Source organism: Lethenteron reissneri, chromosome 21 (assembly GCF_015708825.2).
Source record: "Lethenteron reissneri isolate LAM-NWPU_2019-01 chromosome 21, ASM1570882v1, whole genome shotgun sequence".
NCBI classification, from domain to species: domain Eukaryota; kingdom Metazoa; phylum Chordata; class Hyperoartia; order Petromyzontiformes; family Petromyzontidae; genus Lethenteron; species Lethenteron reissneri.
The window spans coordinates 4684483-4696869 of record NC_083799.1 but is presented as its reverse complement, the minus strand read 5'-3'; positions in this window follow the sequence as shown (position 1 = coordinate 4696869).

Below are 12387 nucleotides of genomic sequence, written 5' to 3'. Positions count from 1 at the left end.
TTTACGCGATCTTACCCAAAAAACCCCCTCTATTATGGATGATATTGGTCGCGAAAGCCTTCGTGTTAAACAGTAATGTATCTTTTTAACTTCTTTCGCACCGTACGCAGCCAACTGTGCTAATCAGAGGTGCAGTACAATACAATAAGGTGTACTATTGGTACTGTATTCGTGATATTATATAGCGCAAAGCTATCACGAATGCGTGATGTTTTCACGGACCAAATTCTTTGCCGTTGTTGCGATTCCAGCCGATCGGACAGTTGTTTAAAAACGTGTTTAAGACTTCACATTCCGGAAATAGCGAAAACATACCATGCATTTGACCCCAATGAAGTTATTTTCAAGTGGTGTTTTTTCGGGGGTCATAATAACTTGAGGGAACCGAATTGTACATGTTTAGGATATGACCTTTTGGTTACCGTTTATTTTACCCAGGAGATGCGGTTCAGATGTCAGGTTTATTTTTATTCTCAGAGAGCACGAAACCGCTCGAATGGACATTTCATGGCTCCAACCCATCGGGAACATTGTTACATTAACATCAGTCAACCTGCCGCGCATAAGTACAATATAGCGTTATACTATATATACTGTATTGGCAAACGTATATTTTTGATTGCGTATCTATGTATCTCAAACAATACTTACATGTAACAGTCTGTGCTGTTTTCCAATCGTGACCATAACCACTGAACTTCATACTCTTTGGTTCTTTTTGGTAAAGTCACGTAGGTATAAAATAAAATACAAATAAATCACGACGTTTCGGGCGCAACACAAGCGTCCAACATCAGGTGGGAAAGCATGGTCTGCTGCTGAGGCAGACTTTTAAAAGGTTTGAAATGGGTGTAGCTCAAGGGTCATAAATATGTGGTCGGGGCCAGTGATGTTAATGTGTGAAATTAGCATGTAACTGTAAGATAGGAGAGCGGCCTCCTAGACGAGGGCACGGAAGTGGCTATGTTAATGTGAGGGATTAGCATGATGTTAATGTGAGAAATTAGAGGGCACGGAAGTGGCTATGTTAATGTGAGAGATTAGCATGTAACTGTAGAAAAGAAGGAGATAAAGAGCGACCTCCTCGACGAGGGAGTGCAACCCAACAGGTGTAATCCAAAGGGCCTGTGAGTTTGAGAGTGCAATCCAAAAGACATGAGCATGAAAGTGCAATCCAAATGCACGAGAGTGCAATGCAACGGACATGTGAGCATGAGAGGTCTAAGAGAGAGGCATAGAGAGAGAGACAGAGTCGAAATAACAGCTGACATAGGCAGGTTGGATGGAAACACAGTCAGTTAAGACTTTACCTGGTTAATAACTAGCCACTTCCGTGCCCTCATCGAGGAGGCCGCTCCCTTATCTTACAGTTACTGTACATGCTAATTTCTCACATTAACACCACTGCCCCCGGCCACTTCTTTATGACCGTTGAGCTACACCCATTGCAAACCTTTTAAAACAGTCTGCCTCAGCAGCAGACCATGCTTTCCCACCTGATGATGGATGCTTGTGTTGCGCCCGAAACGTCGTGATTTATTTTAATTGTATTTTATACCTACGTAACTTTACGAAAGCTTCAAATCAACACAGCACCCCAGTTACACAAACATACCTGTGCCCATGGAAACCCGGTTGACGCGCCACTGCCTGCCACGTGCCGCGAGCGCGCATTACATACTCAGTAAACTCTTCACTGGAACCTATGGGTTATTCTAGAGATCACATTTTCGCTAGGATTCTAAAGGTAAAATAAGCAATGAAATGAATATGCATAAAGACAAAATTATAATGTAGTCATTGTGGAGAATATAACAAAATTAGTGGCTTCTTCATAAATCTCTATATATAAAAGGGAAATTTGTAAATATGTGTGACTGTTCGAAATGTTTAGCATACTTCCCGACATGCAACAAACTTGAAATTTCTCTCTAGATTTGAAGCTTTCGTGACTGCAAGGATTCATATTCTTAGATTTTTTCGGTAAAGTCACGTAGGTAAAAAATTAAAATTAATAAAAGTAAAATAAAAATAAAATAAAAATCACGACGTTTCGGAGGCAACACAAGCTTCCGTCTTCAGGTGGAACCGTCACAGCACGATAGCTGTATCAAGTGAGAGAAATTCCAAGAAACAGTATTTGTATATATACTGGTTGAGGGTGGGAGGAGCCAAGGTAGGCCCTGAATATTATTTTTGTGAGGTTCGGTGCGGCTGAAGCACGCTGTTAGGAATGAGCCTTTGTTGTGTAAACTAGGTGCGGATGATGTAAAGGTGTGTGTAAAAGGGACTGAGCCTTTTTGTTATGTAGAGATGATGCGGCTGAAATCGCTGCCAGTAAATGAGTCTTTGTTGTGTATAATGGTTGGTTGAGCCTATTATTATGTAGAGGTGGTGCGGCTTAAATCGCTGCCAGGAAATGAGTCTTTGTTGTGTAAATGGTTGACTGAGCCTCTTGTTATGTAGAGGTGGTGCGGCTGAAATCGCTGCCAGGAATGCTCCAAATATGTGTAGTTAAATCTTTTTTTGCATGGTTAATAACATCTTTCCAATGATTACTAAGTTTGTACCCATCATCACGGTTGAAATTATGTCTGTGTTTGTATATTTGGATGGCCTCGTGTACAAACCTTTGATGGTAGCCAGGAGGCTTGCAGAGCACCTTAGTCTCGGAAAAGACAATTTCATGAGAACCCACAGCATTGTAGCAATGATCGGCAACGGCGGAAGAATCAGTTTTGCCGTGTTTCAGATCTGACTTGTGCTCGCGGACACGATCAGAGATATGACGTTTCGTTTCTCCAATGTAGCAATCACCACAACTGCAACTCAGTTTGTAGACTCCAGGGTATTGTAAGTCAGGAATGACATCTTTCACAGATGGAATTAGATCACGGATTTGAAGTACTGTGCTGAATTGGACTTGGATCTTATGTTTGTTTAGAATTTTGGAGATCTTTTTGGTCACGCCTGCTATGTATGGTAACGTGATAGTTTTGATCGGAGTTTCATGTGGCTGTTTCTGTATGGTGGGAGAAACAGCTTGGCAGATGGTGCGGTCAGAGTATCCGTTCATCCTGAGGGCCCGATGTACATGTCTTAATTCACTGGCCAGGTGGTGTTGGTCAGAAATGCCATGAGCTCTGTGGTATAGCGTTTTGATGAGATAATTATTTTGAGATGGGTGGTGGTGGGAATCGGGTTTCAAGTAGGAATCTGTGTGGGTGGCTTTCCTGTAGACAGAATGTCCCAAGGATCCGTCAGGTCTCCTCTCAAACAGAATATCTAAGAATGGTAGTTTACCATCTTTCTCCACTTCCATGGTGAATCTGATGGATGGATGTCTGGAATTGATGTGGTCCAAGAAGTGGTTCAATGCTGGGAGGCCATGTGGCCAAATGACGAAAGTGTCATCCACATACCTCTTCCACAGGGAAGGATGCAGGGTGGATGTCTGGATGGCGTCTGATTCAAACTTTTCCATGAACATGTTGGCTATCACTGGTGAGAAGGGGGAGCATGTGGGTAGTTTACAGACTGTACACCATGCAAAAAGTATAAATATAGACTTTAGTATTTTTTTTGGGATGGGGGGATAATGTGTAATGAGTGGCTCCGACAGGTAAAACTTCCATTTATTTGTTAATAAATTATTCGGTACAGCTTCGGTTCCTCTCTCTGCGGATGTTGACCACTCGGGTGGATGCGCTGCCCCACGCTACGCTAGGGAGCGGCTGAGCGGCTGGAGGTCGAGCCGCCACGTGGCAGGTGGAGGTGACGGGGCAGCAGCGACGGGGAGCTCCTCTTGATCTTCACACACCGACCCCGCACGTTGCTGGGCCCCCGGCTTATATTTGCTCCCCGGCGACAAAGCCCCGCCTCTGGCCACGCCCCTCCTGGAACCTTCAGGAACGTTCAGGAAGCTTCCCTGGTGGATCCGCCCCATCACTTTTACCCCAGATATAATCCCTACTGTAGATAAACCGTAACTTTATAAACAATGTACGCCCCACAATAATACAGGAGATGGCGCTCTTATTACAAATGGATCTATTTTGCACGGCAAGTGAGCTGTGACGTCACATCTGTGATGTCAGCCGCATGCAGAAGCGTTAGGCAGTGTTGTATGCTGATGTCACACATCCCCCCCCCCAACCCTCACGAGTAAAGTGCCATACAAATGTGATGCAGGTCTAAGGCATTCTTCGCACGGCATTGGTTTATTATTTGAGTCGTTTACTGCCGTACGCACCCTGAAAGTTGCGTGTGTCTGCAGCAAGCGCGTGTATGTGTACCTATCGACGCGCGCGTGTATGTGTGTGGGGGGAGCGGTAGTGCAGTGGTTATCACGCTGCGCTACAAATCCAGCGACCCGAGTTCGATTCCTGCTCAGGGCCACCACCGGTGACGATTATTTGAACCGGTCCTGGGCCTCCCCTCGGTCGACTCAGCCTCAAACAAGTAACTGGTGTGGTGTGTGAACATTGCCACTGGGGAGACAAAGGCGGCCGGGCGTAGTGAATCCAAGTCCCGGGTGAAGCCGGGTAGTAAAGCTATTACTTCATATAGCCTTCTATATAAAGTATTTTTTTTTATCATGCTCAACTCCAAAACCTCCTGGGGGTGTACACTTCCTGTCGACGTGCTTCCAAAGCACGAATTCCTCGAATTAAGACCTTGTTTTTGTATTTCACCAAAGAGCACCCCTTTGTTGTGGCGCCTTTGGGGTCAACACTAATCAAGACCCCAGGAGGGTCTCGTCAAACCAATTTTATCAAATGCATGGCTTCTGATAATTAAATCCTGAGATCAAAGAGAATGTGGATGGCACTTAGGAACTAGATGACTGTCTAACCCGACGACGTAGCTGGAAAGCCTTTGGTGCATGTGCTTCAAATAGCTAAATCCAGCAGGAATCTATTCATTGCTGGATGAACGCCTTCAGCCGTCTGAAAAGGGTAATTCATTCTAATAATACATATATGTTTTTGCCATTAAGATGTGGATAAGCAAAAAACCCAATTTAAAGATGCTGCTTTCATGCGTTATGGCTCCATGTTTGTCCCCACGGTCCACTATTTGTGAATTGCAAACATCGATCTCAGATCTCAATTTCTCATGCAATATTTTCTAGGGCCCCATAACCTCAAACCCACATGAGCCCAGACAGCTCCAGCTGAAATAATCAAGCCCCAATCAACCGCTATTTTCCGGATTTCAGACTTTCATTGCCGACCATGGTTATCTTAAAACATATTTTTATGATTGCTAGGTCACATCCATTAATACAAAAAAATGGGTTGGTTTTAAAATCATGCCCACAACTGCACCCCTGGGACCCGAAACCCAATTATTATTGGAAACAGCGATTTTCACTTGTGCCATCATTCCATTCTAGAAGTTGGGTTAGTATTTTGGTACAGTATACATAATTTTGTATAAACACGTAACATAGTATTAATTGTTAAAGGGTCCGATTATACCTTAATTTTAGCTTGGCAAGGTTTTTTTTGTTTCCCCCCCAAATGTCCTTTTACTTGGGGTCGTGACGCAGCCGAGCTGTAATATGTTTGCTGCTCGTTGCAGATGTTTACGGTCCAAATCTACGATTTCAAATGGTGCGTATCAACCAAAATATATTCGCTATACATTTCCATGGATGTTAAAGATCGCGACGTCATTCAGAGTAAGGCCATTGTTGTTCCATGTCAGTTCAAATGTGAAAAAAATACCCGCAAGTTACTCAGTTGGGTTAATACATAACAGCACCCCCGACTCGTGAGAACACTCCACGGTGACTCCATGTCCAAATTGCGCTTTTTGGAAGAAATAAACACCATGCAGTATGGTGAATGCTTTGTGAATACTTTGTGTAAATTGCCTTGGGTGGGATTGTGGTTGTTTTTGTATCACTATGGCAAAAACATGGTTTCCCCTACCAGTAAGGAGATGCAGTATAGTTTAACACGTAAGCTTTCGCGACTAATATTATTCATAATAACGTTTTTGGGTTAGATCGCGTTATTTATAAATGTGTCGTAACCCTCCACCACCCGACACGGCCAATCAGCAAAAAAGTGTCACATTGACAAAAGACAAATAGTTCACTACTTTAGCCCACCGGTGTGTTGAAGCGTGAAACCACAACATTTACAATTTTTGAGTACGACGTTGGACCAAGTCTTCAATTATTGCTAAGGTGTCAGGTACAGGAACCTTGGTGAACAGAGAGACTACATCAAAGCTGACAAGCAAATCATCTAGAGACAGTGAGATGCCCTTAATTAGAGAGACCAAGTGAGCTGAGTTACGTACTGCTGAGGTAGTCTTGTCTCCGACAGAAATTGGGCCAGTTTGTAGGTAGGTGAGTTGATAGTGGAAACGATGGGTCGAAGTGTAGTGCCTTCTTTATGGATTTGTGGAAGACCATAGAATCTGGGTGGTCTAGCAGCATAAGGTTTTAGGGAGAGCCGCTTGAATTATTCGATTAGAGAAGTCGAATTGTTAATTATATTGTTGGCTTTTGTAGCCAAGCGGTTGGAAGGATCTTTGTTAATTTTGTTGTAACTTGCCATCAGGCAACTATCAAAGGGCAACTATCAAAGGTTTGATAATTGGTTTTTTACCCAATTATCATATTTTTACTGGCAAATGAGGTTCCAATGGTGTAAATATCAAAGGTTTGTTCATGAAGCCATTCAGATATAAACATAGACATAACTTCAACCGAGAAGATGGATACAAATTGAATAATCATTGGAAGGATGTTATTAATCAGGTTTTGCCTTAACTGGTTGTGGTTGTTTCTATCCTACCTGCAGTTTCCTAGTAGATTTTTCCCCCCGTTATCCCACACTCAGCTTCTCACTTCTAGCCCCCCCCCCCCAGCCTCACGTCCTCTTCTAGCGTCACGCAGCCCCCCCCTACCCCACACCCCCTCTATCTCCCCTTGTCTCCCCCTTTCTTACCTATATAACCTCTTGCCACGGCAGCTCTCTCGCCTACTTCAGCATTTTATTTATGTGGTTGTTCCACCTGATGAAGATTGCTTGTGTTGCGATCGAAACGTCGTGATTTGTTTTATTTTATTCTATTTCTACCTACGTGACTTTACCGAAAGAACCAAAGAGTATAGTACTGCTGTTCAATTGCTGATGTAGTTGCAACATTCCTAGAACTGGTTAATCAACTAACAGCCATAGCTGTAAATTCAGTAATTAGAATGTAGTCTATTGCCAAATGCATTCACCAACCCATACAATTGGCAATGGGAACATCTTATTTTTTTGTCCAAGTATATATCCATTGACATTGTTACTTTATTATTTCTGCATTACCAAATCACGTTGTCAACAAAACAAATTATACAAGGTTAGCAGTTAAATTCGGTTAACATTTCTGAAGTCACAACCACACATTTTTACACTTAATGCATTATATTTGAGAATTATTTAAATGAAAAACATGCTTCACCTGATTGGAGGGTTTCAATGGACATGGCACCTTCGTTAAAAATCGCGCTTGGGTTCCCATCCATATAGCTCCTTTTGCGATGCTTGGGTGAAAGCGGTGCAGCCATGGCCACATCGCAGTGTGCAGATGCGTGAATTCAGCGGGGCAGGTTGGACGAGCAGCGGAGGGGCTCAGCGCCGTGTTTTATTAAACAGTATTGATTTTCTGTCCTCTGAGAGTGAAGGCGAGCGAACGCCATGGCTGCCTTCCCTGCAGACAATGAGAGTGGTAATCGTAAGAAATGGGAACGCCTTGCCACACTGAATTTTTAAAGCCACCTGCCCTAGCAGCAGTTAGCATTTTCCCTTCACCTTCATCATTCTGCACCTCATGTGCCGAGTACGAATGTTAATTTAAAGAATCAGCACTATTTGTGATTTTACACATTGTGTACCTACTTTTGGTATACAGGAGTTGTGCAAAATAAAAGCCATGCATATATAAAATTATTTCCAAGGATGTCAAAGCAGTTGACTGCATGGTGAACTTATTTCTCACCGTAAGCAGTCAACCATGCACATCGAAGGTGTGGGGGGAACGACAACAAGAACACAGAATTTAAGGACTGTAAATGAATTCACAATATTCCACGGATCATGTCAGAGCATTACTAGCTACATCATGGGACCTCCTTTGCCAGTACCAAAATAAAAGGTTTCGGTTTGGTGTTTTAACATCTTAACACCTGTTTTGCCAGAAAAAAGGGGAAAACCTATTCTCATTATTAGCTAGTTAATCGCTTTGCACTTAAGAATGCATTGCAATCTTAAAAATCATTATAATATTAATACAAGGCATCGTGTTTCTTCAACTTGCTGCACCACAAGATTGTGTCAAATTTTTCCCAGGTCTCATTTAGAAATGTTTAACGGGGGGAGGGGGGGCATATATTAATTTCTGTGCTTCACCATTCCATGCTGCTGGCCCGATATGTGCTGCTCACTCAGCCCTTAAATTTGTTTAAGCCCCATCAATTCTACATGTCATCTGGCATCATAAAACATTGAAGCAAAGTGACACTATGCATTTAACAATTTAGAAGCAACATTGTAAGTAAGGTTGGATTTATAGATGTTTTTTGCCAATAACCACAAGCACCGAAATCACTTTGCATTGATAAGGATCATAGTAGGGAGAGATAGATACGCAACATCGCCAATGTACACCCGATCCCACGAAGATCCGACCTAATTAAAAAAGCGGGGGGTATTGGTCAATACATTGTCAATTTGCTCTACAACACACTGGTGGTGCTGTACTAGTGTAACGAGAGCGCCATCTCCTGTATTATGTGGAATGTTGTGTGATATGCAGTTATGGGTTATCTAGGGGAAGGGTTACATCTAGGCCAAAGGTAATGGGGCGGAGCCACCCGGGAAGCCTCTGGAACGCTCCCGAAGGTTTCATGAGGGGCGTGGCCAGAGGCGGGGTTTAGTCGCCGGGGAGCGTATATAAGCGGGGGCCGGAGCAAGGTGCGGGGTCGGTGTGTGAAAAAGCAAGAGGAGCTCCCTGTCGCTGCTGCCCCGACCTCTCAATCAGCCACGTGGCGGCGCGACCTCCAGCCGCTCAACCGCTTCCTAGTGCGCCGTCAGCCTGCGGCGTGTTAAAGAGTGGGTGAGCACCACATGGCGTGGGGCAGCAGTAGTGCGAGTGAGAGAGACGAGAGACAACCAACTGTACCGAAGATTTATTAATAAACGATTCAAGTTCTTATCGTGTCTGAGCCACTCATTACACTAGTAACGAATTAGTATGTTCTGTTCATGTAACAAATGCTACTAATTGGTGGTGGCGGGTTTACGGCACATTTATGCGATCTAACCTCAAAAAACAAACCAATATTATTCACTTATTTAGCATTTCCAGAATGCACAAGTACAATGAGGCGAGATAAACTTACCATGCACACCTCAATGAAGTGTTTGGAATCCTCTTTTTAGCAAACACGCATGGAGTTGCACATGATCTTGAAAACGTTGCTGAAAAAAGTAAAAGTTTGGTAATGCCCTATAAAACAAATCTATGATTAAACAAACTAGCCAGACATGGCTATTCCGACACAGCTTAAGGATACATTTATATTAATATCGGAGTGACAAGTCCATAAAAATACGAAATACATCAAGAAAAGGCAGGTCATTTGGTGTGGCTTATGCATACGTCCCGCAATACGGAGGCAAACCACAGAAAACACGTGTAGTGACTAACTCGGAGACGGTAAGACTTGGAGGCACTTCTTTTATTGAACGAACAATAATACACACCCTACGTGGGTGACGATCTTGAACAGCACGACGGGGATCCTACTTCCAGCAACAGCCACGAGGTCCCCCACAGGGGCCCCTCTTATACTCTCAGTGTGGCCTCGCTCTAACATGCCCCATCTCTGGAACCTACTCACGGGTTCCCGAGGCTTCCCGATGGTCCCCTCTGTGACCTTTTCCCTACATGTCCCCCTCTCGTATCTATCGTGGCCTAATGACGTGGGTGCTGCCATACACCGCAGTTACCCTTTTCTGCCAGCAGCCAGCGCTATGCCACTACACATGCAAGACTACAGCGGTCCACGCTCTGCGCTAATCCACCACTCAGACTGCGCTCCAATATACACAAATATTTATTCTAGAAATTAGCAACGAATTTCAAGGTTAATTTTAAACAGGGTCCGGCTACCAGTTGGGATGTTTGGTCCAAATTCCTCCTAAGGAAGACCTGTATTCATTATAAATATCAACTTGCCAGTTCGTTTAAACATTTTAGAAAATACTCTATGGTTCTTTTGGTAAAGTCACGTATAAAGATAAAATAATAAATTAAATACTAGCATACGACGTTTCGATTGCAACACAAGCAATCATCATCAGGTATAAATAAAATAGAAACACAAATCTAGTATACTTAGAAATGTAATGTAATACAACAGAGAGTCGAATAACATAACCGTCAACACCCTACCTGGTTGATTACGTTCTTCCTGAGAATGCTAAATTTGAGAGAGAGATAAAACACAGAACCAGAGACATATAGACAGACATATAAGCAGACAGATATCACAGAGATACATAGAGAGAGACAAACATAGGCACACAGAGAAACCACGCCTCTGTGTCGAGGCCTTAAATAGAGAGAGGGGGCGGGGGCGGAGAGAGAGGGAGGGGTTAGAGAAATTAGCATGTCAATGAGTGGCACGGTGAGTGATATGGTGCAAAAGCTTGAAAAAATTAGGAGACAGGGAGAGAGACACACTGAATTAAATAACCTAGCAAAATTTCGAAATGTAATGTAATGCAACACAGAGAGTCGGTCAACACACAATTAACGCATAGCCTGGTTGATTACGTTTTCTTCAAAGATTGCTAAGTTAGAAGTTAAGTGTGAAATTTTAAAGAGAGACAAGACACAAACACGAAGAACAGACAAAAGCACAGACAAAAGCAGAGAGGGAGAGGGACAACAGCCGAGACACACATCTTGTGGCAAGCCAAAAGTGGCCCCTTGCAGCGTCACTGACATCGCGCCCTTCTCACGCGTTCCCGCGCTCGCCTCAAAATGGCGCTCGCTGGCCACGGTAGGTCTTCCAGGGGCAAAATGGCGCCCACCATATGCACGGTCTCTGGTCTGGACTGCTCTGCTCCCGCTCCGATGAAAGCTCCAACTGGGGTCTCCCAGTGACTTCTCTCCACGCCGCTGACCGCGGTGCACCTCCCATGACATCTCGCGGCCCCCCCTGCCACGTGGTCAGCGCGCGATCGAGGCCTATGGGCTTTGTAACCGGGGTCCCGGATCCCGGTGCTGCCGGAGGGATGACCGTCCCGCCGTCCACACTATGGGTGGGTTCCTCTTCTTGGTCACTTTGGAACACCCCACTTCTAAGACCAGATGTAGTATAGCACAAGTCGGAGACAAGGTAGTTGCAGGAAGCACCTTCTTTATTCAGATCTTACCCAGTTTCCAACTTAAAACAGATTCGCCCTCATGCACTCTCTAGTCTAGCCTAGCCTAGACGCAACCTTGACCGTGTTACACTGATGGCGTCGACCAAGACTGCCAACAACTATTCGGCCGCGCAATGATCTGGTGAAGACGACAGCGACGAAGGCGGCAAAGACGACAGCGACGACGAGACGAGTCCACTCCCAGAATCGGCAGCCCGGAGCTCTCGCTCTCCGCTGCTTTTATCCTACTCAGCATGGCCTGGCTCCGCCCTGGCCGCACCTCCCTTCTCGAACCCACTAGTGGGTTCTAGGGGCTCCAGATGAGGTCTTCCGTGACCCTTGCCCCAGTTCCTCCGCCCTGCCGGCACACCCGTGTATATGCCCAATAGCGTGTGTGCTAACTGTCCACCGCAGTTGCCGCTGCTAGACAGCAGTCGTCGCTATGCCACTACAAATGTATTTTTATTTTGTAAAGTGTCCGTAAATTGGTCACCATTGCACAAGGCGCAACACTTTATGTCTCAGTGGGTTTATCTCGTGGTTAAATAGAAATGGCATTCTATTTTTGTAGGGGAAAAACATGGAAATGATCGCCAAACTTGTCATAGCTCCCTCTTTGCTATATTGCAGGGGGGGGGGGGGGCTATGATAGTTAAACCCTGTCGAGGGAAATATAAATAAATAAATACCTCTAGACAAATGGACACAACCTCGTGTTTAAAGATTAAAAGCCCCTTTCACATGAAAAATAACACGCTATTGAAAATTACTTTAAATCACTTGGCAAATTTCAGCAAGGGCAGTTTAAGCTGAACGGCTGAAATTACAACAGGGGCCGTTCATAAATGACCTCAAGTACCTCGGTGGGGGGGGGGGGGTGTCAGACATTTGTGACGATGTGTGACGAGGGGGGGGGGGGTTGAGAAATGTGACGTCACAT